The sequence below is a fragment of the Thermobia domestica genome, unplaced genomic scaffold (genome assembly GCF_964235325.1).
Source record: "Thermobia domestica unplaced genomic scaffold, izTheDome1.hap1.1 HAP1_SCAFFOLD_392, whole genome shotgun sequence".
Taxonomy (NCBI): domain Eukaryota; kingdom Metazoa; phylum Arthropoda; class Insecta; order Zygentoma; family Lepismatidae; genus Thermobia; species Thermobia domestica.
The window spans coordinates 77,378-104,543 of NW_027656103.1; the positions used below are offsets into that span (position 1 = coordinate 77,378).

Below are 27,166 nucleotides of genomic sequence, written 5' to 3' on the forward strand. Positions count from 1 at the left end.
AGGTACCCCTCCCAAATTTTTAAAGGGGTGCACAAATGTACCTATTTCTTATGATAGGGAATAGACCCCTATACATAACCATATAACCATATAAGGTAGTAGGACCTCATCCAAGAGGATAAATTGGGCCAAAAGACCAAACACGTGGTACAACGTATTGCTTACGTTTATATTTTGGCAATTTTGTACCCCTAAAAGGGAACGAGGTGGACCACCCAAATTTATCATAATACATATTAGGGTCCAGTACTATAATACCAAGTGTGTAAATTGGGCAATTTCCAAAAGTTAAGAGGTGGGCCAAGGTACCCCTCCCAAATTTTTAAAGGGGTGCACAAATGTACCCATATATTATGAAAGGTAATGGACCCTTATATACGACCATATAACCATATAGGATAATAACACGTCATCAAAGGGGATAAATTAGGTAAAAAAAACCCGAAATTTGACTTTTTGGCAATTTTTTACCCATAAAAGGGAACGATATAGACCCCCAATATTGATTAAGGTACATACTATGGTCCTAGGCTACCACACCAAAATTTTTAGATTTGGCAATTTCCAAAATTTATGGGAGATGGTCCTAGGTACCCCTGCCAAAATTTAGGGGGGTGGGTCATGGTACCCCTGCCAAAATCTAAAAGTAGTGGTCCTAAGTACCCCTAGGTCATTGACCCCGGGGCACGTAACCCAAAATATGGGCGCCGGGCGCCAGGGGGCGCAAAATTTTGGCGGCGGCGGGCGCCCCCTTGGTCATTAACCCCGGGCCACGTAACCCCAAAAATGGGGCGCCCGGGGCGAAAAATTTGGCCTCGGCGGTGGGCGCCCCTAGGTCATTGACCCCGGGTCACGTAACCCAAAAATGGGGCGCCGTTCGCCCGGGGCGCGAAATTTGGCGGTGGCGGCGGGCGCCATGCTCCAGGGGGCGGCAAAAATGGCCTCAAGTCCCGCGATTACTACTATGTGTTTTTTTTATTTTAGTAAACAGCTAAAACAATGGACAGTTAAGGGTCAGAAGTCATAGCGTATGTAAGTGAGAGAAAAACATGAAATATCTTTCCCACAGTTTTACAGAGAGTAGCAATGGGGCTTCCCTTTCGATAGCCACATTACAACCGTTGCATATATTTAATCGAGCTCTCGTGGTTAAACGGTTAGCGAACGCACCTTTGGCGTGCGATATCCGGGTTTGATTCCCGGTGGGAGCTCATGTGGTTTGGATTCAGGTTAACCTCTAGGTCCACATCTCATATAGCATCAGTGTCGGCGATTGGACGTTAAAAGTGGGGGGGGGGAAGACATGATCTGAATACCTCCATATTAACGTTAGTTTTCCTGGTTGATGCTAACACCTAGTTTGACAAAAGGTTGTATAACTAATAGGATACCAGCTTTTTCAGTTAAAGTAAAGTATATCGTATTTCATATTTTATTAAGTAAATTGATAAGAACAACACAAGTATGTAGGTACTAGCCCTTTGTACTCTTAAACAACGAAAGTGTAAGAAGAGATTTGATTCCTTACTCATGAACATCTTAAAATTTTGTTTGAATTTTTGTGTAATTATATTATTTAATAACAAATTTACAAAAGAAATAAACAGTAAGGATAATATTAATCATAGTAATGAATAACGAGTCTTGTTTTGTAGAAGTTATATTGAAACTGGAGATTAACGAACAACTTAATTTTTAATTCCACACATGCTATTAAATGTATGTTATTAAATGTAGAAAATGAAAGACAGTAAATACTACAAGAATGTGCTACGACATTTAAAGCAATACTTGCTTTTGCAGCTTCCCGAAACATGTTCGTTGCCATTAGGTGCAGTTTTCACTTTCTTGGAACACATTAAAACACAATAATACTTAGAATCATTACACACTCTAGCTATAGAAAATAATCCTAAAACCTAGAATTCTGTTGAATTAACTAAATTTAATTTTATATATACTTGTACACCCCTAAAAACACCACTTCACTCGTATATTACACTGCAAAACAATTGAAAAGGTAGAAGTTATTTCTTATTACTCTCTTTTTAATCAATATTCCTTACTTTACAAAGAAGAAAAAAACATTTTAGGAACTGTCAATTTTTGTGCAATTAAAAAGCACCTTGTTAAATACTTCTTTTTTTGCGAAACGTTCTCAGTTAGTTTCAAAGCGACTGACTAACATATCGAACTCTTGTAAGAAGGGGGTATAGAGGCAAAACCTGCAAAATCCATTTTCGAATTTTATCTAGGAACGAAGAAAAAGCGACGCCCTCATGTTTTCAGAATTGTTGAACAACTTTTTTTTTTTAGTGGCTGATTTCTCTCATTTGTATTAAGTAGTGACCACTAAAAAAATAAGTTCAACAATTCTGAAACATAAGGGCGTCACTTCTTCGTTTCCTAACAAAATTGAAAAAAATGGATTTAACAAGTTTTGCTTCTATATCCCTGAGTTCAAAGTATCCTGGAATTGATGTGCTCCAATAGGTCAATTTTTGGGTAATTTTCCGAGGCAATTAAAACGCAATTCCTGTAGCTTTCTTAACTTCACGGGAAGACAACCAATACGTACTCACGCAACGGCAAATATTATATGGCACCATTTTTTTCTATGAAACAGTAATACATACAAAAACTTTACACTTCCAAATGAAATTGTATACATTAATGGGTTACTTCAAAAAAGTGGGGGGAAACTGCCCCCTTTGCCCCCCTAATCGCCGCCCATGTATAGCATCACTACTGAAAGGGACACTAAAGTGAAAATCAAACCATATAATTACCCAATAGTAAAGTGTAGTAACTTACAGAATATAGAATAACTTACAAAACGCGCAACACACTATTTTAGCCGTTGGCGAATAATGCAAGTAAGAAGTATTTAAAAATCTTCAGACTTTGTTCAGTCAGTCTTGATATTGTCCTTTCGTGTCCCGTGTCCCACTTTGGCCGCCTTTGAATCCAACGTTTTATTTGGAATAGCTTTAATCAAATATTGATACGAAGCACCGTTTTGGAAATAACAAAAATGCACTTCTGCGTAGTTCATCCAAAGAGAAGGAATCATACACTATGTGATCAAAAATATCCGGACACCTGGCTGAAAATGACTTACAAGTTCGTGGCGCCCTCCATCGGTACTGCTGGAATTCAAGAACATGTTGGCCCACCCTTAGCCTTGATGATAGCTTCCACTCTCGCAAGCATACATTCAATCAGGTGCTGGAAGGTTTCTTGGGGAATGGCAGCCCATTCTTCACGGAGTGCTGAACTGAGGAGAGGTATCGATGTAGGTCGGTGAGGCCTAGCACAAAGTCGGCATTCCAAAACATCCCAAAGGTATTCTATACAATTCAAGTCAGGACTTTGTGCAGGACAGTCAATTACAGGGATGTTATGGTCATGTAACTACTCCGCCACAGGATGTGCAATATGAACAGGTGCTCGATCGTGTTGAAAGATGCAATCTCCATCCTCGAATTGCTCTTCAACAGTGGGAAGCAAGAAGGTGCTTAAAACATCAATGTAGGCCTGCGCTGTGAGAGTGCCAAGCACAACAAGGGGTGCAAGCACCCTCCAAGAAAACACGACTACACCATAACACCCCCACCTCCGAATTTTACTGTTTGCAATTCACATGCTGACAACTGACGTTCACCGAGCATTTGCCATACCTACACCCTTTCTTTTTTTATCTACATCGTTAGTTTATCGTTAGTTTACGTTAGTTTTGCTAAAATTATCGTTAGTTTTGCAAAAATAACGATTTTATTCGAGAAATAAATGGGCAGGCCAACTTCACGGTTCCCCGCCCACAAACGAATTTCAAAAGTTTTTTATATCACATCGTTAGTTTATCGTTAGTTTACGTTAGTTTTGCTAAAACTATCGTTAGTTTCGCAAAAATAACGATTTCATTCGAGAAATAAAGTTTCCCGCCAACTGTGAATTAGTCCGCCCATATTGAATTCTTATAAAATTCCAACTCACATCGTTAGTATATCGTTAGTTTACGTTAGTTTTACTAAAACTATCGTTAGTTTTGCAAAAATAACGATTTTATTCGAGAAATAAATGGGCAGGCCAACTTCACGGTTCCCCGCCCACAAACGAATTTCAAAAGTTTTTCATATCACATCGTTAGTTTATCGTTAGTTTACGTTAGTTTTGCTAAAACTATCGTTAGTTTCGCAAAAATAACGATTTTATTCGAGAAATAAAGTTTCCCGCCAACTGTGAATTAGCACGACCATATTGAATTCTCATACAATTCCAACTCACATCGTTAGTTGATCGTTATTTTACGTTAGTTTTGCTAAAACTATCGTTAGTTTCGCAAAAATAATGATTTTATTCAAGAAATAAAGTTTCCCGCCAACTGTGAATCCATATTGAATTCCTTTAAACTTCCTACTCATATCGTTAGTTTAACGTTAGTTTACATTAGTTTTGCTAAAATTAACGTTTGTTTTGAAAAAATAACGATTTTATTCGACAAATAAAAGTTCCCTCCAAATGTAAACCCTAACAGCACATTTACATAACAGGCATACGTAAGAAGTATATAAGGCACATACTGGACACATTCTTATGTACTGTACCTGAGGGAACAAGATAGGCGTATGTCTGCTATGTAATTGTGTTTACATTTGGCGGGAACTTTTATTTCTCGAATAAAATCGTTATTTTTGCAAAACAAACGTTAATTTTTAGCAAAACTAACGTAAACTAACGATAAACTAACGATATGAGTTGGAAGTTTATGAGAATTCAACATCAGCGGGCTAATTCACAGTTGGCGGGAAACTTTAAATCTTGAATAAAATCGTTATTTTCGCGAAACTAACGATAGTTTTAGGAAAACTAACGTAAACTAACGATAAACTAACGATGTGATATGAAAAACTTTTGAAATTCTTTTGTGGGCGGGGAACCGTGAAGTTGGCATGCCCATTTATTTCTCGAATAAAATCGTTATTTTTTGCAAAACTAACGATAGTTTTAGTAAAACTAACGTAAACTAACGATAAACTAACGAGGTGAGTTGGAATTTTATGAGAATTCAATATGAGCGGGCTAATTCACAGTTGGCGGGAAACTTTATTTATTGAATAAAATCGTTATTTTTGCGAAACTAACGATAGTTTTAGCAAAACTAACGTAAACTAAGGATAAACTAACGATGTGATATGAAAAACTTTTGAAATTCGTTTGTGGGCGGGGAACCGTTAAGTTGGCCTGCCTATTTATTTCTCGAATAAAATCGTTATTTTTGCAAAACTAACGATAATTTTAGCAAAACTAACGTAAACTAACGATGTAGTAAAGAAAAAGAAAAATTCATTAGGTGGGCGGGACAATTTCACAGACGTTAATAATGAATACTATCAAAGTGTCCATTCTTTGCACGGACGAATCAATTTTATGAAAAGTATTTAATAGATATATACGAGTGTCTTGTTTGTAACTTCAAACTAACTTTTTGCAGTTTGAGAACGTAGCCGTCAGATCGGATTCTGGAATGGGCAAATTCACATTTAATACTCCAAGCATATAGTATACGAATTGTGTGGCTGCATGCTGAAGCGCTTTAAAAGAAATTGTTAATAATAATGGTAAACCTTTTAATCAACCCACATTTCCTGTTGAATGGTAGTAATATGTATAAACGTCATGTTGCAAACAGTTTAGGATACATAGAGAATATTCAAACAAAATTTCAACTTTAAAGAGTGACAAAGCTTTTAACATCTCTTTCCGTGCACTTAGATGTTTACTTTCCAGAATACCCTATCTCACCCATGGTCAAGACTCTGAGGAGAACATGAGTGTCAAATTTCTTTTACCTACGCAAAATTATTTCGAATATCTAGTGAACGACGGAGAACCCTAAGGACCCTTATTTCTTTCGAGTCACTTTTCGTAAATTTGTCTTATACTGACCCTAAAGACAATGAGAAAAATGTAGAATATTTCAAGTTCCTATGCTCTAGTATTTTGAACATCTATATAATGGAAAACATTCCTTCAAGATGTCTTTCCCCTCTTAGGAATTAGTTTCCTTGAAACTGTGTTTTATTCTAAGCTTAGACTTCAAGGATCACATTTCTACGAAATCTCAAGTCGGTACACCAATGGGTTTAGGATCTCGTCGAAGTAAAAACTTTAACCCTCTTTTACTCAATACGAGACAATTTTCATAAATGTTATATTTATTACTAACCTACAGTTCACTGACAATCTTTCAACGTGCAAGCATTTAAGTTGTACCAGCAGCAGAAAGAGTTTGAATACCTTTCGTCCATCTTCTATGCCAAAGTTTTATATAGTAAAGTTTATCAATGTAGGAGCTCAAAGAAAACATTTGTAAGAAAATAAATTTCCTGTATGTAACAGTTTGGAAGATCCGATAAACGCCCAATCGAACCAATACACGGATAGATCTTCAACAAACCTAGTCACCTACGAAGCTCTATCTTCAAATTTTCGGGGTAGTTACTTTACAAGGATGGTTGTAGTGAAGGTGAATTCACACTTTTTCCTGTTTCTAAGAACGCCTAACTTGTATGCAACCAGTATTATATTTTGGTATTGCGGACTTAAATAATCGAATGATCAACATCCTAGTAATGGAATTTTTTTTGTGGAAACATTCATCTTCCTCTCATTTTTCCTCTGAGACCCATCAACAAGGGTACTTACAACTAGTAATAAAAATATTCGCAAATAATTTCTAGGTGCATGTAATAAATAAAGCATTACTATTATTATTACTACTATTATTTAAGTGTGTAACAAACAGTGAGAACTATATTTAATCATAAGGTTCTTTTTCAGAGGGATGACCAAGGTAATCTGAATACATATTACAAACGCCATCCTTTCTGGTTTCCGGGGCTAGGGTTCATTGCTTTCAGATTCCCAAACTATGAAATCCATAAGTATTGGAAGTCTTATACAACGGCTGTCAGTTTGTCTATCGAAAGATATTAGAGCAAAAACAGAAAAAAATCGAGAAATTGTTTTCTAGAACCGATCCAGCATCTCAACAATAGGTTTCATTTCCGCCGCTTTTCCTCTATTCACAACAAACTTGCTAAAGAATAACCATTTCAGGTTTCAACATTAATCAGTACAGAACGAAACGGTAACAGATAGGACGAAATGATCATCTAAAGAAAATATATCATCTTCACTCGCATCCCTCTGCTAAAACCGGAAGTGGTAAAAATTTACTACTACTTCTGGATTCAACATTGATACCCATAGATCTAAAATGGTAAGAGATAGGGCACAGTTATTTTAATCGATCCATCACACATAGAATGCGATCTATTTGCTTCGCTATTTCTCTATTCAAACTGGTAGTTGTAGAAGATAACCAATTCTGATTTCAATATTGATCATTGTGGATCACAAACGATAAGACATAACAAGTAGTGTCCTTTTATATTGGCCGAGGAAGAGCCTTTATCTTTCTAACCAGAAAAGTAGGTATTTCTGTATTACAGAACCGGAATTTGGAGATGTATTAACAGTCATTTGTTTAATTGTTCCTATTTATGGCTTCATATTATTTTCTTTTTTGTTTCTTACTCTGTTTTGGCTTTATCCAAATCAACTATTTCAATGGAGTCAGATATGAAAGGTCTGTTTACACAAGAAAATGTGTTAATTAATGGAAGTAGGTGTTGTTTGATCCATTTTGTGTTCTAGAATGAGTTATTGAATGTGAAGTTCTTCATTTGCTTGGTTTTCCGGCAGAGCAGTTTTTATTAAGCACACAGAGATGTCAGATATTAAACTAAACATAGTATAGCATACGGAACTCACGCTAAGGAACATATATTCTCTATACTTTTCTCAAAGCAAATATTACAATTAGTGTTAAAACTAAGTTTTAAGAGGATTCGAGAGTATTTATTACACAGCAACATAACATAACATCTTTCTAATTTCTTTCCGCTGACGTATACACCTGCAGATAGTGCATAACGAGATGGCCGCCACTTTGGTATAGAAAATTGTTTATCGATTCAAGAATCACAAAAGCTATTTCTAAGAAAAAAAATTACATACTTTTTAAAGTAAATATCTGCATATTGTTAGTTTCCTTGGACCTACCTTGTTTGTAGAATAAGATTTCACAGCCAGTTATTAGAACTCTTGAATCCTCCACAGAGTGCTTGCTGGAAAGAAAAGTGAAGTAGACAAAACATTTCAGAATATATTTCCTCTACAAGATAGAACAAGAAAATATTTCATAGGCATAGGTTGATAACTTCTAAATATCTTTGGCTTTTATCTAATAATAAAATACCTTTACCTTAAAATAATAAAATATGCTTTATAAAACAAGGAAGTACCAAAGTTTTGCATATCTATTTGGATATGCATACGCTATGTTCTATGGAAAAAACTAGTATATCGAAATGCTGCGTTAATTTTCCAAGAATCCAACCCTATTAGATATCCAGTTCATAAAAAGGCCAGTTGAGAATGTTCCAAGAACATTGCCAGAACGATCTTTAAAAGCATGAAGAGATGGAGCGAGAAGGATAACTGTGATTGTTCCTACATGTAAAAGTGAATCTTTTTATCCTCACCTTCTTCTGTTTCTCCCAAAAATTCACAAAATATAATCTCTCTATGACTTGCGGTTACAGAGATATGGTTCCTTAAATCTCCCGAAATCGGAATTATTTTTTGGCCAATATCTCGGGAACGATAAGTCATGATATCGGTGTTAATCAATACCTAAGAGGATGGTAAACATTTTGGTACTGATATTAACTTGTGGCCACTGGCCAAACCAGTGGCCAGTCAGACAGTGGCCACCGGTTACTAATTGGTGCCAAAATATGTACTATCATCCTTAGGTATTTATCGACACCAATATCATCTCTTTATAACTTTATAACATCTCGAGATATGGCTCCTTAAATCTCCGGAAATCGGGCGATTTTTGGCCAATATCTCAGCAACGGTAAGAGTGACGCGAAAAGTTCCAAGTTCCATTACTTTCTCAGATAGTTTTTGATGCTCGGTCGAATGGAGGGCTCAAAATTAAAACAAAATCGCAAATAACAGACAGATAGACAGACAGACACACAGACATAGAGAATTCAGTAATGGTCTTTTTAGATTCGTTCAATACATTCTTGGAAGCCTCAAGTTAAATTATCCGTGAAATTTAATGCCGCGCAGGTCATGAGAGTTTGAACATGGGCCGACCTTGAAATATCAACAAGAAAGAAGAAAAGATTACTTGATTAGAAAATATCCTGGGTCAACAATTTTTGGTCCCACAGTTAAAGCAGAGAATATGGATACCTTTTTAAACTTCCAAATTATACTAAGCATACGTGTATGGAAGAACTGAAGTACCTTTTCATGCCACTTTCTTAGATCTTGTACGAAAAACTGAATTACTTCTTTTTCTAATCCCAAAATATATTCTTCAGTATCGAGAATTTTAACATTTGTAAGTGTCTTTCTTCGACTATAGTTCTCTTCGTATGTATTGCTTTTTCTATATTTGCCTTTGTAACGATCATGTTCCATCTCCATGGGTGAATTAGGTTGTCTACTATAATTGTAAAATAGCACCTCTTCTTCAGAATCGGACAATAATTTATAATCTTTCGTATTCACTGAATTCTTTTCTTGTTTTTCTTTTCTCGATTTACCTTAGATTCATTTTTCTTGTTTTAACTCAGGCTGAGGTATATTTGTGCATTCGTCTACAATTTCATTTGAAGATTGGTAATGCAGGGTGTCCATAGTTAGTACTGTATACAAATCTTGTACTTTTGTCTGGTCCAATAGTGAAGTCTTGTCTTATACTTGTTTTATATTGTGACTAAAGTTTTGCTCCTTTTCCGTAATTTGGTCATCTATTTGTAATTCGTTACTCTCTGTATGTCATTTTTGAACTATACAGGCACTAGAAAAGTGATGCAATCCTGTGCATTTGTAACACCTCTTACCTAAAGCCGGACAATTATCTTTTACATGCGAACATCGACAATTCCGGCATTTAATAACCCTTCCATCCCTGCTATCTGAAGATTCTAATGATACCGAATAACCTAATTTCTTCTTTTTATTTCGTTGCGAGTTACTAGAATCTGTAGAATACCATAATCGTGGTGAGTTATTTGTACTAGTATGATATGCTGAGACATCTTGGATTTCTTTCCTTTCTCTCATTCTATTATGTTGCATCATGTTAATTGGAAGTTGATTTCGCTCAGAAACACTGCTGAAAATAGTCATATGCTCTTCTGTGTTTTCAACCGCCTTAGCAATATCAACTACTTGTTGAAAATCAAGGGAACTAGACGTCAGTATCTGCCTACGAGCTACATTATTTTTCATGCCGAATACAAACTGATCCCGTAAAGAATGGTATAACATTGATCAAAGTTGCAGTAAGCAGCTTGATTTTTCAACACCAATGCAAATTGGGAAACTGTTTGATGTTCCAGTTGTGACAACTGATGGAACTTGATCTTCTCAGCTATTTCGTTACTTTTAACTCCATAATGCGTTAAAATAAGCTGTTTTAATTCTTCATACGATTTTTGTGCTGGTGTACTTGGTCTGTACAAATTTCTCAACTCTTCATAAGCTGGATCCCCTATGACAGCCAAAACTGTCGCTACTTTCCGATCCTCCGGTAAAGCTGCATATAACGCCACCTGTTCGAATCTCTCAATGTAAATTTGAATTCTTCCTGTTTCCACGTCAAAATGTTCGAAGTTGCTAAATGAAGCCATTTTTACTATTTAAAAGCGTAATGTTCTTTATCCTACCGACTGCGCCAATTGTTAAACATTCTTACTGTAATTGTTAAAGGTAATTTCCATTAAATTATTTCATTATCAGCAGTGCAATAGCTCTGCATGTAAGAAAAAGAAGGAGAGAAATTAAAAACAAAAAGATTGGGTAGAATATTACAGTGTACAGTTCAAACTTTTTTTTTCATTGACACCCTGGAGAAATGTTAGGTTTCAGAATATTAGTTGGGACGAGAAATGTTTTATATTTGTAATATACTTACTAAAAAGAAAAAGAAGTGTATTTGAGATTGGAATATAGGACATGGATTAAGGAAAATATCAAGAGAGTTATGTGTAAATATGCAGAAGAAGTTAATGGTATTAAGCTTATTGGAAGATTACGACATTGTGTATTACGAGTTTTAATGAATAAAAGTATTTGAAGGAGGTAAAAGGGTTGAAATATATGGAAATTAGTGAATTTGAATATATCTATTGCTCTGCTGATAAATGAAATAATTTAGTGGAAATTACTTTTAATAATTACAGTAAAAACGTTTAACACTTTCAAAGGATTTGGCGTCTCAATACAACATAATGTGACCAGCAGATTATTCTAACAGAACCGGAAGTGGTTCAAATTTAATTCCTCGATTAATCTATTTTGATTTTACAATGCTTTTTATATTGGCAAGAGATTTCATTGATGGTAAAATATATTATCCTGAAAACTGGCCTTGCATCACTAGTGCAAGTATGTTTACTTGTTGGTTTATGTGGTCTTGGTATTCGACGAGCTATGAATAAGACAATTTCTGGATACTTAGTGTCTGACCACACATCTTTTTGTTTAATGGAGGATCTCCTTCCACAGGGTTCTTGTTTGCACCTAGATGGCGCATTTGAGGAAGGCTCTAATGCATGGAAAAATTGAACAGACACAAACCTCCCAGAAATTAACAAAAGGTGTTATAACTTATTTTCGTATACAAAAACTGCATCTCAGTTTCATGATCATCTGTTTCAATTTGTTGTTGTTCCGGAGGATAAAGCCATGCTGTCTCATTCCCCAAAAGGGGTGCGTGGTTGATTGCGATAGCTTCCTTGTCTTTACTCTTCATTTGTCAAATGAAAGCTTTTGAATTACTATTGCCATACATTTAGGTTTAGCTGTTTCCGAGCCTCATCGCTGCTCAGCCTATGAGGATCAGATTACCAGTGCCTTGTATGACCTATCATGTATAAAGAGAACTGGTAGATATGCCCAACACTCCGTCAATGATATAATACTACGAGACCTTAACATTGATGAAATTCCTTAAATATGGAAATCTTCTGGCTCCCATCGTTCAGATGGAAATTAACCCGATGGTACGACATTGATTCCATGCATGAGAAGTAAATGCTTATTATGGTACTTTACGTACGCTGATACATACGCTCATTTAAATCTCCCTCTGTCTATAATAAGCATTGGAGTGTTACTAATCGCAGAGAGGCTTAAAAGCAAAGAAAATATAACAACCCTCTAGAACATTCTTTTAAACTCCAATTGCAATCAAGACTAGTGGTACTTGGGGAACGGGATGAAATCTTGAATTTATTCGGAGATAGGAAGACGCCTTCCTTGCGTTTTAGGCGAAGTTCGTTTTACATCTTTCTAGATATAACGCATAGCTATTTGTATTCAAAGTTGCAATGAGTCATCGGTCCTTGGCACTTTAAAACCTGGAAAGGAGCTGGTTGAGGCGTTTCTTCTGTAATAAGAGTATTCCTTTTATTTCACCTGTTTTAGTAACTTGTAAATAATAATTATAATTTCATTTATAAAATTATAAAATTGTAAAAATTAAAGAAAAAGATTTTGCCACATTGTTATAATTTTATATTTCAGTGAGTAACAATCAAATAATGCTATAACTTTCTACTTAAAACTAATGTTAAATTTTATGTTTAATTGGAATTTCTTGTATATATTTTAAAAACACTATTTGTGGTAAAAGACAAATAAAATTTAAAAACAATATAAATCAATATAATTATGGCTGCGCAAATAGGAAACCGTATATTATATATCATTTAATATTGATTGTTAGTGAATAGAATTTCCTGTATCAGATGTCCTGAACAATTAAGGGTGTTGCTTCCTGTTGAGTCACTATTGTGTATTTGCAGTAACTTCTCCAATGGAATGTATTGACGTCACGTCGTTTCGACAAGCATTATATAATATATTTGATAAACATTTCATTATTTTTTTTATTACTTCCTTGTAGTACGTATGTTACTGGCAGCAGAAGTTTCTATGGAAGTGATTATCAACCCTCAGGAATGTTGGTGGCTCGTAAAGTTCTCACATCATACTTCCGGTTTCAATATTGATTCGTTACAGAAGAAATATTGTCAGAAAGATCGAGAAAGTGGTTTAATATGCCACAGTGCCATGCCGTGGGGGAGCGAAAGGGGTGACGGCCCCTGGCACCGGGTCGCAAAATTCGGGAGGAAAAAAGAAACGAAAGGAAGGAAAGAAAAAAGAGAGAGAAAAATTACTTGCAACATTACTAATATTACTTAAATCCTCTTCCTGCTTTAGGAAGTGGTTCTATAATGTTACTCATGTTAGGAAAATGCATGTGCACATATATAAAATGGAAGGAAAAAAGAAATAAAAATGCTCAAAATAAAAGAAGAAAAGAGTTTATTTTTCGAAATTTTCTTAAACTTCTCGCCAGGCATGGTGGCGCTTCGTGGCTGTCTGTCGACCACCCTCTCATGTACGAAGACGTCGTTGTATAGTCTCGCCCCAGGCGCTGATTTTTCACGGCACGGAACTGATATGCAATTAGTGTCCCAATAATAGGTTTCATCTTCAACTGTCAATAAAATAGTTCTAAATATTTTACAAATATCCGTTATAGAGGACATGCAACTCCTAACTATAGTTTAGGTGAAACAAGTTTGAGAATAATTTAGTTTCCGGTGGTGGGGTATAATCACCAACGAAACATATAAATCTATATATCAATCGATTCAGCATTACAAAACGAATCGATCGATACCAAATTTAACTACTTCCGGTTTACTGAGCCTAATTTAGTTTCGGAGGGTTGGGTATAATGAGCAAAGAAACATATACAATCTATACATCAATAGATTAAGCTTGTTAACACGAATCGATCGGTACCGAATTTAACTACTTCCGGTTAACCACTTCCGGTTTACTGAGCCTAATTTACTTTACGGAAGTGGAGTATAATCACAAACGAAACATATACAATACATATATCAACTGATTCAGCATGACAAAATAAATTGATCGATACAGATTTTAACTACTTGCGGTTTATTGAGTCTTATTTAGTTTCCGAGGGTGAAGTATAAATAGGAACGAAACATATACAATCTTCTCCTATAGCCTAACCGGCATAACCGTGGGACGTAAAACTTCGATTGAACTTGGCAATTCAAATCGATGGATATTGATTTTAATTACTTCCCGTTTACAGATTTTTACTTATTTATTTACCGGAAGTGTTGCATAATCAGGAACAAAACATATTTATTTAGCTGAACGAAGAAATAAAACTTCTCTGTATTGCCATAGAAGCATGATTCACATCTTGTTGGAAAAGAAAATTTTATTCTATGCACTGTATCCAATACGTCTCAATATTGCTTATAGATTGGCGACACATGGTCGTCAAATTTTGCCATTTGTTAGTCTACATACAGAACGAAACAACTTATAGCTTATTCTAAAGCAGTTTTCTTCATATGTGCATGGCTGACATATCAAACCCCTAATAGCACAATTATATAGCATGTATGCCTATCATATTATCTCAGTTACATGGGAATGTGTCTAGTATGTGCCTTATGTACCTCTGAGGGAGAAATCACATGGATGACAAGTAATAGTTACATTCTATGTCCGCCCCTAGGCATATGCCTGACATGTACCTGTGGAACGTGCCTAGTATATTCTAAATAGTCTATGTTCCTAATGCCGTAAGAGACAATGAACCACGAAATTACTCCCCAAAAATATGTTAAATCGCCTATATCCTTAATGTGTTTACATTAAGTTAAGTCTAAAAACACTTTAAACAAGAAAAAAATGTACCCCAGGGTAGGCACGAACCACCAACCTTTGGATTACTAGCCTCGTGCTCCTCCAACTTGGCCACGAAGGAGATGAAGTGGAAGTTGCTTGTAGAGGGATAAATTGATGATGTCTTTTGAATTTGGCCATCAGAGTACTCCTTTAACACCGTATATTCGATGATAACCGTTTGGTATCAGATAAAAATACTTTAAAATCGCTTTACTTTACTCGACATATAATTTTATAACAAAGTGACGAGTGCCTATTTACATTGTAGAAAAAGAAGTAACAAATGCATCAAACGTAGGAGATGAATTTAGAACACCTAAACGGCGCACGCCTAGCACATCTTGTGCTGTTAGGTTATTATTATCTGAAACAGTATGAACCTAAAGGACGTATCATGTCTTGTCTTATCTTGAACCTCTTGCGAGGTATTATTATATTTATAAGCCGCAGCTCTAACAGCCTGGTAGGCTATGTCTCTAAAATTGTCTTAAATAAATATATGTACGAAAATAGCACGTGCTAAGATGGCCGAAATTTCCTGTTTTAAGATTTTTTTTATCACACTGTCACTAAAAGTAAAAGGGAGAAGCGGCGCATGTCGTCGTGGAAAATGTAATACAGTGTATGAAAATTGTAACAAACATTTAAATTGTTAAAAGTAAAAATTGTAAACAGTAAAATTTTAAGAAAAATAGTGAGAGCAAACCTCCCCAACACTATCTTTCACAGCGCCATCTCTTCTCCTTAAAGGACGTACATAGAACATGACAGAGAGACTATTTGTCCCAAGTGACGACATAAAAACAAATGACTGTTAGAGTGCAAATCTGAGCCAGGTATATAAATGCTATAGTAGTAAATATCAATTAGACGTAACAAGTACTTAAAGCTAAGTAATTGAAGTACATGCTTAGCACATGCTTAGTACATGCTTGGCACATATATAGATTGTATATGTTTCCTGGTGATTATACCCCACCGCTAAAAAATAAATTAGAATCAGTAAACCGGAAGTAGTTAAAATCGGTATCGATCGATTCGTTTTGTAATGCTGAATCGATTGATATATAGATTGTATATGTTTCGTTGGTGATTACACGCAATGCCGCAAACTAAATTAGGCTCAGTAAACCGGAAGTAGTTAAAATCGGTATCGACCGATTCGATTTCTCAAGCTGAATCGATTGTTATATAGATTGTATATGTTTCATTGGTGATTATACCCCACCCCGGAAACTAAATTAAGATCAATAAAACGGAAGTAGCTAAAATCGGTATCAATCGATTGCTTTTGTCATGCTGAATCGATTGATATATTTATGTATATTTCGTTTGTCATTATTCCCCACCCGGAAAATAAATTAGATTCAGTAAACCGAAAGTGGTTAACCGAAAGTAGTTAAAATCGGTATCGATCGATTCGTTCTATCACGCTGAATCGATTGATATATAGAGTGTATATGTTTCGTTAATGATTATACCCCACCCCCAGAAACTAAATTAAGCTCAGTAAACTGGAAGTAATTAAAATCGGCATCGATCGATTTGTTTTGTCATGTTGAATCGATTGATATATGGGATGTATATGTTTCGTTGGTGATTATAACCCCACCCGCGAAAACTAAATTAGGCTCAGTAAACCGGAAGTAGTTAAGTTGGGGATCGATCGATTCGTTTTGTCATGCTGAATCGATTGATATATAGATTTATATGTTTCGTTGGTGATTATACCCCACCCCCGGAAAATAAATTACTCAGTAAACCGGAAGCGGTTAACTGGCAGGCCCAAATCCATGGGGAGTTAGGGGGCAGGGCCATCATAAATTTTTACTGGTCCCCCAACAATTTTCACGGTAGACTTGCAAATAAACTATAATATGGTGATGAACTATAGTATGGGCCTAACTTCTACCGGCCCCGCCTATATTTTTGGGCTGGCTACGGGCCTGTTAACCAGGAGTGGTAAAAATCGGTATGGATCGATTCGTTTTGTCATGCTGAATCGATTGATATATAAGGTGTATATGTTTCGTTGGTGATTATACCCCACCCCGGAAAATAAATTAGATTCTAAAACCCGGAAATGATTGACAGAAAGTAGTTAAAGTCGGTATTGATCAATTCGTTTTGCCATTCTTAATCGATTGATATATAGATTTAGATGCTTCGTTGGTAATTATACCCCACCCCGGAAACTAAATTGTTTCCAAAAACTGGGGTTCAAATGTAAATAGAGGTTTGATATACTTTCAAATTTATGATTTAATCGTCATCGAGCATAAAACAGCTGGCTTATGAAGAATGTTCGGCAGTCAATGTACACAGGCATGTTTGAGTTTATAACTTTCATCCTATACTTAATTATCGATATTCATACAATAAAATAACGTGCTAAACTCATCAGAGTTTAGCATAGAAAAGTGTCAACTTACGCCACCAAATTGTATATACAGATATATCTTCATTGGATCTAATCGCGTACGAAGCTGTCTTTTTGATTTTTGACTCCAGGGGAACTAGTACCTATGCATACAGTGAACCATTGAGCCTGTAAGGTAGGCAAGTCACATTGTCATCCGGTTCTATTCTCGGTGGGAGCTCATGGGTTTCGGATCCCACATTGATCTGTAGGTCCAAGTCTCATATAGCTTCACTGCTGAAATGGAGATTAAACTCAAGACAAACCAAATCATGGGACGTAAAGCTGAAAGATTTCAGATTTCAAAGGAAATCTATAGGAAGTCAAGTGAATTATAACGGAGGTTATTATTAACTTCTTAACTGAATAGACTACTTTTAATTGTCTTGAATTTGAATTGGTTGGACAAGCCTCCTTCAAGGGTTGTAAGAAAGATGGCTTATATTTTTTTCACTTCTTATCCCGCTTACAAGCCTTGCATTTACAGAAATGTTCTACTATCTGTTCAACATCGCCGAGAGGTACGAACTATACTGCAATTGGCTAATCATTCACTAAAATTCCTGTACAAATTCTGCTCGTAATACGCGCTACAATAAACGTATCCATACAGATGATATACAGGGTGTTTCGAAATAACACCGGCAACATTCGGGAGGTAATTCCTGACACCAAGATAAGACAAATAGTGCAACCTGGACGCATAAATGCTTCCTTTCGGAGTTATAGGCTGCCGAAAACATGAAAAAAAAATGAACTTTAAAAGTCCGTAGCTCTAAAACTATGAGACATGCCATAGTCGGGGAAGGACTTCACTAAGGAACTAGTATGTGTCCTATCCAAAAACCCAAGTTTAAGAATCCTGTGGTACTTCCGCAACAATGTTTATAGAGGTAGTTATTGAGTACTTCAAGTTATATGCCCTTACCCAAATCCCCTCTATAAAAATTGTTGAGTGAGTACATCACGATTGTGAAACATGTATTTTTGGATAGTGCACATATTAGTTCCTAAGTGAAGTGTTGAACCGGCTACGGTAAGTTCCATAGTTGTGGAACTTTAAAGTTCATTTTTCCCTGTCTTCGGCAGCCTATAACTCCGAAAGGAAGCACTTGTGCACCCAAGTTGGTCTATACTCTTTGTCTTATCTTGGTGTCAGGCATCAGGCATCACAAACGTTGTCGGTGTTGTTTTGAAACACCCTGTATAACTAATGTTTCAACTAGACTGTTTACAAGGACCATGATGATGATAATAATTATAAAATGTTAGTAGATCATATATATTATATAGGATGATCGAAGTTGTATTGTAATATAGTAGTAATATTATTGTATTGTAACACACATACATACACACCCACACTCACACACATTCACTCACTCACTGATTCACACAACATTACATCTCCGAAACTACTAGACGTAGAACCTTGAAATTTTGCAAAAATATTGCCCTTGCACTATAGGCTGAAGATAAGGCAGGATCAGTGACGTAATTAGGGGGTCAAACGGTGCTTGTACCTCGGGAGCCGGATTGGAAGCGCCGGTGAGCTATTTGGGTGAGCTTTTTGGTTTGGTTGGTCAGGGGGCGCTAATTCGAGTTCTTGCCCCGGATGTCAACTAGCGTATTTGCGTCACAGGGTAGGATAAGTTTGGCCTTCGTACTGATACAGCGCTCTATGTTAAATGAAGTAGAAACGTTTCCAGTTCACCAGGTTATTTAAACTGAATCTAAGAGCACACAAAAATGAAATCTTGAACGTGAGCATTATAATGTTAGGGAACTCACAACATCTAAAATCCGTTTCCCAAGAGTGATATATTGTTGATATGGTGAGGGCCCAGTGAAAAAGTCTACTGAACTGCCAATGTTGTTTCTTCATTTAACATAACACTCCTTACTAGTATTTGACGTGGGAGCCACGGGTTCGATTCCCGGCGGGAGCTCATGTGGTTCGGATTTCACGTTAATCACTAGGTCCACGTCACATATAGCCTCGCTGCTGAAAGGGATGCTAAACTAAAATCAACTCAACTCAACTCCTTACTAGGATAGAGCCCAGATGACTGGTACGATTGAAAAATCCATTATTTTAGATTGGAAACCAACTACTTCCAACAACGTCTCTCTCTTTTCATTTTTTCGTAACTTTAATTACAAAGAAGTTGCCCTATGGCCCCATACTTTTATACACCCTGTATAGTACTAGGAGGATAAATGATCACTAAAAATCGAAATTTAAATCGTCCTGATGATGACCTTTAAAATCCAATCATTCAAGGACGGCTTTGAAATGAAATGAAATCTTTTAAGTTTTACGTCCCACGGTTATGCGGGTTAGGATAAAGGAGACGGTGATAATGAGAGATGAGTGAAATGGTGGTATGAAGAAAGTGGGAGGAAACAGGAGAACCCCGAAAAAACCCATGATCACGGTGTTTGTCCACCACAAAGTTCACTTGGCGGGGGCTGGGATCGAACCCGGGACCCCAAGCACCAGAGGTAAACGCTCTACCACTGAGCCACCGCGCCACCATCAATGACAGGTTTGTTACATATGGAATCTATACTACATGTGCTCCCACCGGGAATCGAACCAGGTCTCCTGAGATTCTTGGTTTGTAAGTCATTGCATTTACAATGAAACATTCTTTTTAGGGTCATTTTCTCGGATAGATGTTTCTATTTTTTGACCCTCTCTTCAAGGCCCGAGATTTAGATACCTGCATAATAAACACTTGCAAAATACTAAATCCTCTAGGCTATATATTTTCAAACCATATTGTGATATTTAAAAAAAATCAAAAATCTTCGAAAGTGAAATCGCTTACGAAGCTCGTTCTCGTACCCCAACTATTTTACATTTATTGTTCGTGAGTTATTCTTTTCGAATGAAGTAAGCCTTCGAGTGATATCATATACATGTGTTCCCAAAATTAGGGAGAAATTTTCTTGAAAAGGTCTTTCAAATTTGATTGCATCTTTTTGTTACTCCTATGTTCAGGTACGTCAGAAAATAATTAATATTACAGGTTATGAATTTATCTAATATCATTGAAGTACTAATGCGTGCTACACATTTCTGTTTGGTTTTGCTTGAAGCCAAATGCGTATCTAAACTTTATGGAAAAGTGTAACTCGTGTGAAACTTTTAACACCGCCAACTTACACGACTCAAGAGTTAGCAATAATGTTGGGCGTTTAGAAATGAAACTATTATTTTACACTTACTTTTGATCTGATTTGAGTTTAGCGTCAATTTCAGCAGCAAGGCTACATAAGACGTGGATTTACAGCTTAAAGTGAGATCCAAACCACATGAGCTCCCACCAAGAATCGAACCCCAGTCTCCCACGACAAAGGTGTGCACGCTAGAAATTTAGCCATGAGGGAGTTGTATTTTACACTTATCTGACATCAACCAGAGCCTGATAAGACTCGAAATAGTTTTTTTTATTGTATAAACAAGTCTTCTTGATAGTAATAGCATAAAGTATTAATCATTAATAACAAATAACCAGTAAAAATATCAACGTCCTTCGCTTACATACCATCGACCAAAAGAGATTGATGACAACTGTCCGGGAATGATGGCTCAAAGAAGTAGCAGTGTCACGTTTACACCACGAAAAGAAGTGTGGCTTTTATGGTTAGGTATTTTCCTAATTAATATTGATACCAAAGACAGTAAATTAATTTTTAAAAACGTTTTTCGCTATCTATTACCGTTGCTCTCTACAACAAGCAAAGTAAAAACAAAAAAGTAGTTTATTTCTGCCATTTCTAGTTTAAATAGAAGAATAAAAGAAAAGATGGCATCTATTCTTAGAACGTTGTACCTTTATAATTATGTTTGTCCTACGTAGATGAATGTTGAAAGAGAAATTATTTGTGGATTTCTATCACTTCCGGCTTTAGTGGAAAATGGAGGATGAACATGAAATATATTTTTAGGCCACTTAATCAATTGGAAGTATTCCTTCTCTCTACCTATCGCAGCTTTTTCTCTATAATGGTGAACGTTAAAGCAAGATCTCAAATGATTTCAACCACTTCTGATAGATGGGTTATCTCCATCAGCACATTGAATTTCTTACATTTTATCCTCTACGTTCTGGTCAGTGTTGATGGTGATCCATTAAATAGTTGTTGAGGTAATTTTTGACCCGGACGAACGAATTCATAGACAGACAGTGTAAATATTGAAGGGAGTTTGTGGTAAACCAAACTAATTAAAAACTATCGTAGTCAGAGAAATTAAAGATATGGAGAATGTCGACAAAACCAGTTAACATTATCTTCTTTGTGATACTCATATGAGGTACATCGCCTCGAAGAAACCAATGATTCATTAAAAAACAAATACATATTAAAAAGTTAACCATGGAATATGCATTTCGTGAGTTATCGGAGATGGGTTCATTCCTTTGTTTTTGACTGATACAGGAGCGGCTCGTGAGGGAAGGCACACCGGTAAAACAAATAAAGTTTTCTTGGTTGGAACTAAGAAAATCTTTCTAAGTGCATTAATTGTTGTATACAACAACTAATGCATAAAATAATCATTATTCCCTTAACTTGAAGGAATATTTTTTTTTTACAAATATGACTTCCTTCACGAGCCGCCTCTGGACTGATGGCAGCAAAATCAATAGAGATAATTCTTATTCCTCAACAAAAGAAAACTAACATTTGATGGAAATTCAAATCCTTTTTCGCTAATTATTCAGAGTATTTTTCCTATATAGAGAGGAAGGGTCATCCCTTTTATTTGCTAAACTGAAAACCGCAAAAATAATTCTTAAATGAGCCGTCCGTAGCCAAAACGACCTAAATACATTTCTGTACTAAGAGAAATTAGCCCTTATGGAAAAAGTGGTAACTTCACAGAACTGCCCTCCCTTCCGAATAAAGAAAGAAAAAAAGAAAAGAAAGAAGAGGAGGAAAGTAAGGTATGTAAAAGTGGTTTGGTTTAGTTATTTGAGATCCACGTAAAAGAGGGAAACAAATAATAATAATAATAATAATAATAATAATAATAATAATAATAATAATAATAATAATAATAATAATAATAATAATAATAATAATAATAATTATTATTATTATTATTATTATTATTATTATTATACTGAATGGTACTGTTATTATTTGCACTGTCTGAAGCAGAAGTGTAGTAACTACATTTTCAAATTCTCAGTTTAAACATGAAATCATTTCTGTTTCGCGTATTTCACACTGATCCCTATTCCACACGAAACTAAGTGTAGAATTGACGCAATGATCACGTGAAGTCCACTTTCTAATAGCAGTAGTTCGAGTTAAGTCGTCTCTGTTTCTATAAGTGCTATTTTCCCACGGTACGAGAAAAGAGAATAACAGTTCAGTTTGACTTCAGACAGCTCAAATGTCAACGAGCATCATGGGCGCCCGAAAGAAAATTTTCTAGGGGGGAGTGGGGCTCATATCCCTAGTTGCTATATAACATTTTGTATTTTCTATTTGTATTAAGAAAATCTTAAGAAATTTAGTACATCTTCGTGAGGCAGGTTGGCTCGGGGCCCACCCCTCGGACACCCATGACGAACACACATATCATATTATATCTAAATTCGATTATTTTATGCAAAACACTTCGAATTATTTCACATCAAATTAATTGTTCTTCTTCTTCTTTGAGTCCTTTACCAATGAAATGCAATTTCTAATTTTACGACCTACTGTTATGCTCCTCAGGTTAAGGGAGATGGATAATAAGCGAAACGGAATGATTGTGAAAGAATTGGTCGAATGAGAATGCTGGAGGACAAAGGAGAACCATGAGAAACCCAATGGACGCGGTATTGTCCACCACAAACTTACATTGGCTGGGATCTGACCAGGGATTCCACACACCACAAATCCTTTAGAAATTTCAATCTCAACATAAAGAGTAATTCTTATACTATTACAGGGAAGCTATTAAAGATTTACTATATGGTAACAGGAAATAATGTTTTACTCAAAACTAGCAGAATGCTCATTTAATTATCGCTCGGGAAGATTAACGTTTGTGGAAAACATAAAATAGGTAGCTATACATATTTTTACTACCATCAGAATATTTTTTGATGTAAGATTAATTTCACTAGAATGCTGAAATTTGTTTTACTCATTAGGAGGCACATTTCATTAGCGTTGTTCTTAGTTTAGAAAACATGGGGATTATTTATACACAATTTCAAGATTATACATGTAGCGGTTTCAAGAGAACTGAAGAAGGAATAAAAAATTCAATTCCTCCTTTTCCTCTTTGAAAGGTCGTCACATTTCTCAAATTTCCAATACTTTTGAAGATGTAAGAAACGGTATAAGAAATTACTATTAATACTTTCCCCCATTAGCGGCCGCATTGCACAAAATCTCGTCTTATCTACCCTAATGTGCTAGGACAATACTTATACAAAATGTTAAGGTTTATAGGCACTGAACTTTGGAAATGTTATACTCGTAAATGAATCAGTGAATTTTGAAACTAAGAAGGTTTTCTTGAAATTCTGTACGTTTCCCATTTAAGTTTTAACTAAATAAAATAACTTGTCTTTTATCTTATTAATAAGATATTCACGAGATAATTATAAATACGCCATATAATCAGCTGATTTCTTGGTAGAAAATGTCGCACTTTTTTTTTTTTTTTTTAATGGCATTGCATGTTCAGCACGAGTCTGGTCCTAAGAAGTCAACAAACAGCATATGACTACAGACTTTGTACGCATCTACCTTCCCACTAGAAACTGACACATAAATCATTTTCAGAAGGGAAGATGTTTTAATGTTTTACAACAACGATACGCGTAAATCTTTAGGAAGAAACAATGCTGTAATTAGCTCCATAAATATAATCACATTGATGTATGTTGTTTAAGAATTAGAAAAAAGTACAAAATTAAGTGTGACCTCATTATTACAGCATTACTCATATTCCTATTTGCTTTCAGTCCTTGCCGCTAGCTTAGTGACTAGCGAGAACTTTTGGTTCACGGGTACCAATTTTCAACTCCCTGTGGGAGGGGACAGAGATGCTAATAATCCAACCAAATGTATTTGCTGCCAAACCTTCATTTCGTAAGACAACAGAGAGATCATGTCTATAGCGAAAGAAACTAATATGATATAAGAAGCGACCGTCGTGTTCTTTATTTACTAAAATATTCCTGTGAATAATTTATTTCCGTTTTACACGAAGCAATAAAAGCTGGTTTAGGTTAACCGAAAATAAACGTCTATTAATAGAAACACTCATGACTCCATTATAAGTAATAATCAATAATTTCTCAACTAATTGATCATATTGCTTTATTTGGGTCAACTTACTTAATATATATTGATCGGTGAATGGTTTAATTAATTAATTTATTTATTTAGAAAACAACACAACAGGCTTAATGCCTAATTATAGTGTCGTATAATACATACATATACATATATACTTTTACCCGTACAATTAATCAATGCACTTCGAGTGTCAGGTACTCGGTAATAATCTTGTTTCTAAATACATATTCTTACATACTGAATATATCTAATACATCAGTTTTATGACTTAATTCATTGTAGGAGTCACACATTCTCCACAGCGGAGATTTACTGAGAATATTTGTTCGTGCCCTTTTACAGAAAAATATACCAGTATTCCCTGGTTTCGTTCTGCCTGTTGGAACGCTCAGATATATTTTCGTGAGTAGCTCTGGACAGTCAATTTTTATTTAATACTTTATATAAAAATAGTAAATCAAACATCTTTCGTCGATTCGTCAACGTTAGGAAATTCAAACTCCTTACTAAGTCCACGTAGGGAATCAGTTTGGGATAGAAAGCTGTTTTCTTGTACGTAAGCATTTTTAGAAATTTAAATTGTATGTTTTCTATCGCTTGTAAGTATTTATTTACATTCGCTGTCCAAATAACGCACGCGTATTCTAGTCGGGACCTTACATACAAATTATAAAGTTTAATGAATGTTGACTCGTTTCTAAACTCTTTACCCATTCTATAGATAAAACCGAGGTTTCTGAATGCAGCGTTAGAGACTGCATCAATGTGATGAGAGAAGGTCAATTTTGAATCAAAAATTACTTCTAAATCTTTAACTGAATTTGGTTTATACAGAGATATGGCATTAATTATATACAGATGATTGATGGGATTTTCTTTCCTTGAGAACGATAAAGACTTGCATTTAGTGATATTTAATGAAAGTTTGTTTTTGGCACACCATTGCCCAACACCCTGTAAATCCTGCTCGAGTTGTGTGCAGTCATCTATTGTGCTTATTTTAGAATATAATTTGAGATCATCGACAAACAACAGAAAGTGAGACTTTTTAACATAGGTTGAAATATCATTAATTACAAGAAGAAATAATAGCGGACCTAAATGGGATCCTTGAGGAACACCTGATAATGTGGTAAATTTCGTGGTAATATATCCCTTGTAAGAGACAACTTGCTCTCGATTGCACAAGTAGGAAGCGAAGCACTCTATTGCTCGTTTAGAAAAATTGAATGACTAGCGAAAGCTAAAATGTCTGACACGTTATTTGTAACAATAAGGAATTCTATTTTCCTTGTGTCCTCCGTGGGGTAAAGCAGTTATGGTGCACGAGCACCGGGCTCGATTCATGGCGAGAGATCATTGAACACATTACAGTGGTTCGAATTCTAGATTAAAATGTAGAACCACATCTCATATAGCCTCTGCGAAAGAGACGTTAAATTCCAGTAAACAACATCAATTCTTCCTGTTCAATATAGAACGGCCAAGATACCGTATAGATATGTAAGAGGTATTAACTGTCGTTTGTGAGACGGGAGAACTGAATATATTCCTTGTAGGAGGGCTACATGTAGTATGACCTAATGCTAAACCGTAGATTCGCATTTCACTTAGCCTTTCTGCTGACAGGGAAATAAAATTTAAAAGAAAGAAATGTAATTTAACTTTTACGCTGTTGAATCTTGAATCTTTACAGTATGCCTCAATAAATCTGAAATCAGTCGCATGTACTCTCCATAGATAGTAAATACTTCTTTACTACATACTTGTTCTATTATCAATAACTGAGACAATTTGAACAATTTTTTCTACTTAAATGAAAAGAAAGTAAACTCTGTTATTAAAAACTTCTCTAAATTACTGAACCGAAATTATTGAGATAAATTATGTATCTAACAAAGAAGCGGCGGTTTACTCATGACTGAACAAGTCTAACTGTTTTGCTGCTCAAAGAAAGCTGTGATTTCCTGTTTTTCCGATCCTGGAAATTATTTAATCTCTTTTACAGCAGCTTTCATATAAATAAGTAAAGGGATGAATAGAGCACTTCATAAACGGCCAACAATTTCTAAATATCTAAAGATATATTGAATATGAACAATTAAATATAGTTTCACTTACCACTCCTATTGCACCACGAATCAAAATGGCCGCACTATGACTTCGCGTCCTCAGCCCACTAGCTCCAAGAACGCCTTCTTCCACTTGGCGCTCGTATTCAACTAAGCGAAGACGACGCTAGAGCCTCTATGCTCGTCAGGATAACAGAAAGCCCGCGAAAGTTAAACGGACGAACACGAACGAGAAGTATGAATCATTGAGGCTTATGTGATTGTCGTTTACATGTTGTTTACTCGCTGCTGTTTACCGCTCTTTTCAGATCAAGACATTGGTGTTTGTCAGTTGAGCATTGCTGTCGAATCATTTAAGCTAAAGTTATTAATGAAAAAAAAATATCGAAGGCAGTAGTCTATAAAATTAACACAGATCTAATATTGTAAATGCAAAAACTTTTTCATCTCT

General features: G+C 35.6%; 1 protein-coding gene across 2 annotated transcripts in view; it reads right to left on the reverse strand.

Moving 5' to 3' along the window:
* LOC145676822 (innexin inx2-like) overlaps positions 1–27,166 on the reverse strand; it is a 66,164-nt gene that overhangs the window by 22,577 nt on the left and 16,421 nt on the right. Inside the window, exons 1-2 of one of the 2 annotated variants that reach the window (XM_081747600.1) lie at positions 26,765–26,858; positions 8,131–8,195 (exon numbers count right to left, since the gene is read on the reverse strand). The gene's annotated coding sequence lies outside the window, so the exon portion shown is untranslated. Of the gene's footprint in view, positions 1–8,130; positions 8,196–26,764; positions 26,859–27,166 lie in introns of those variants that run through there. The other variant, XM_081747601.1, reaches the window with a different exon arrangement.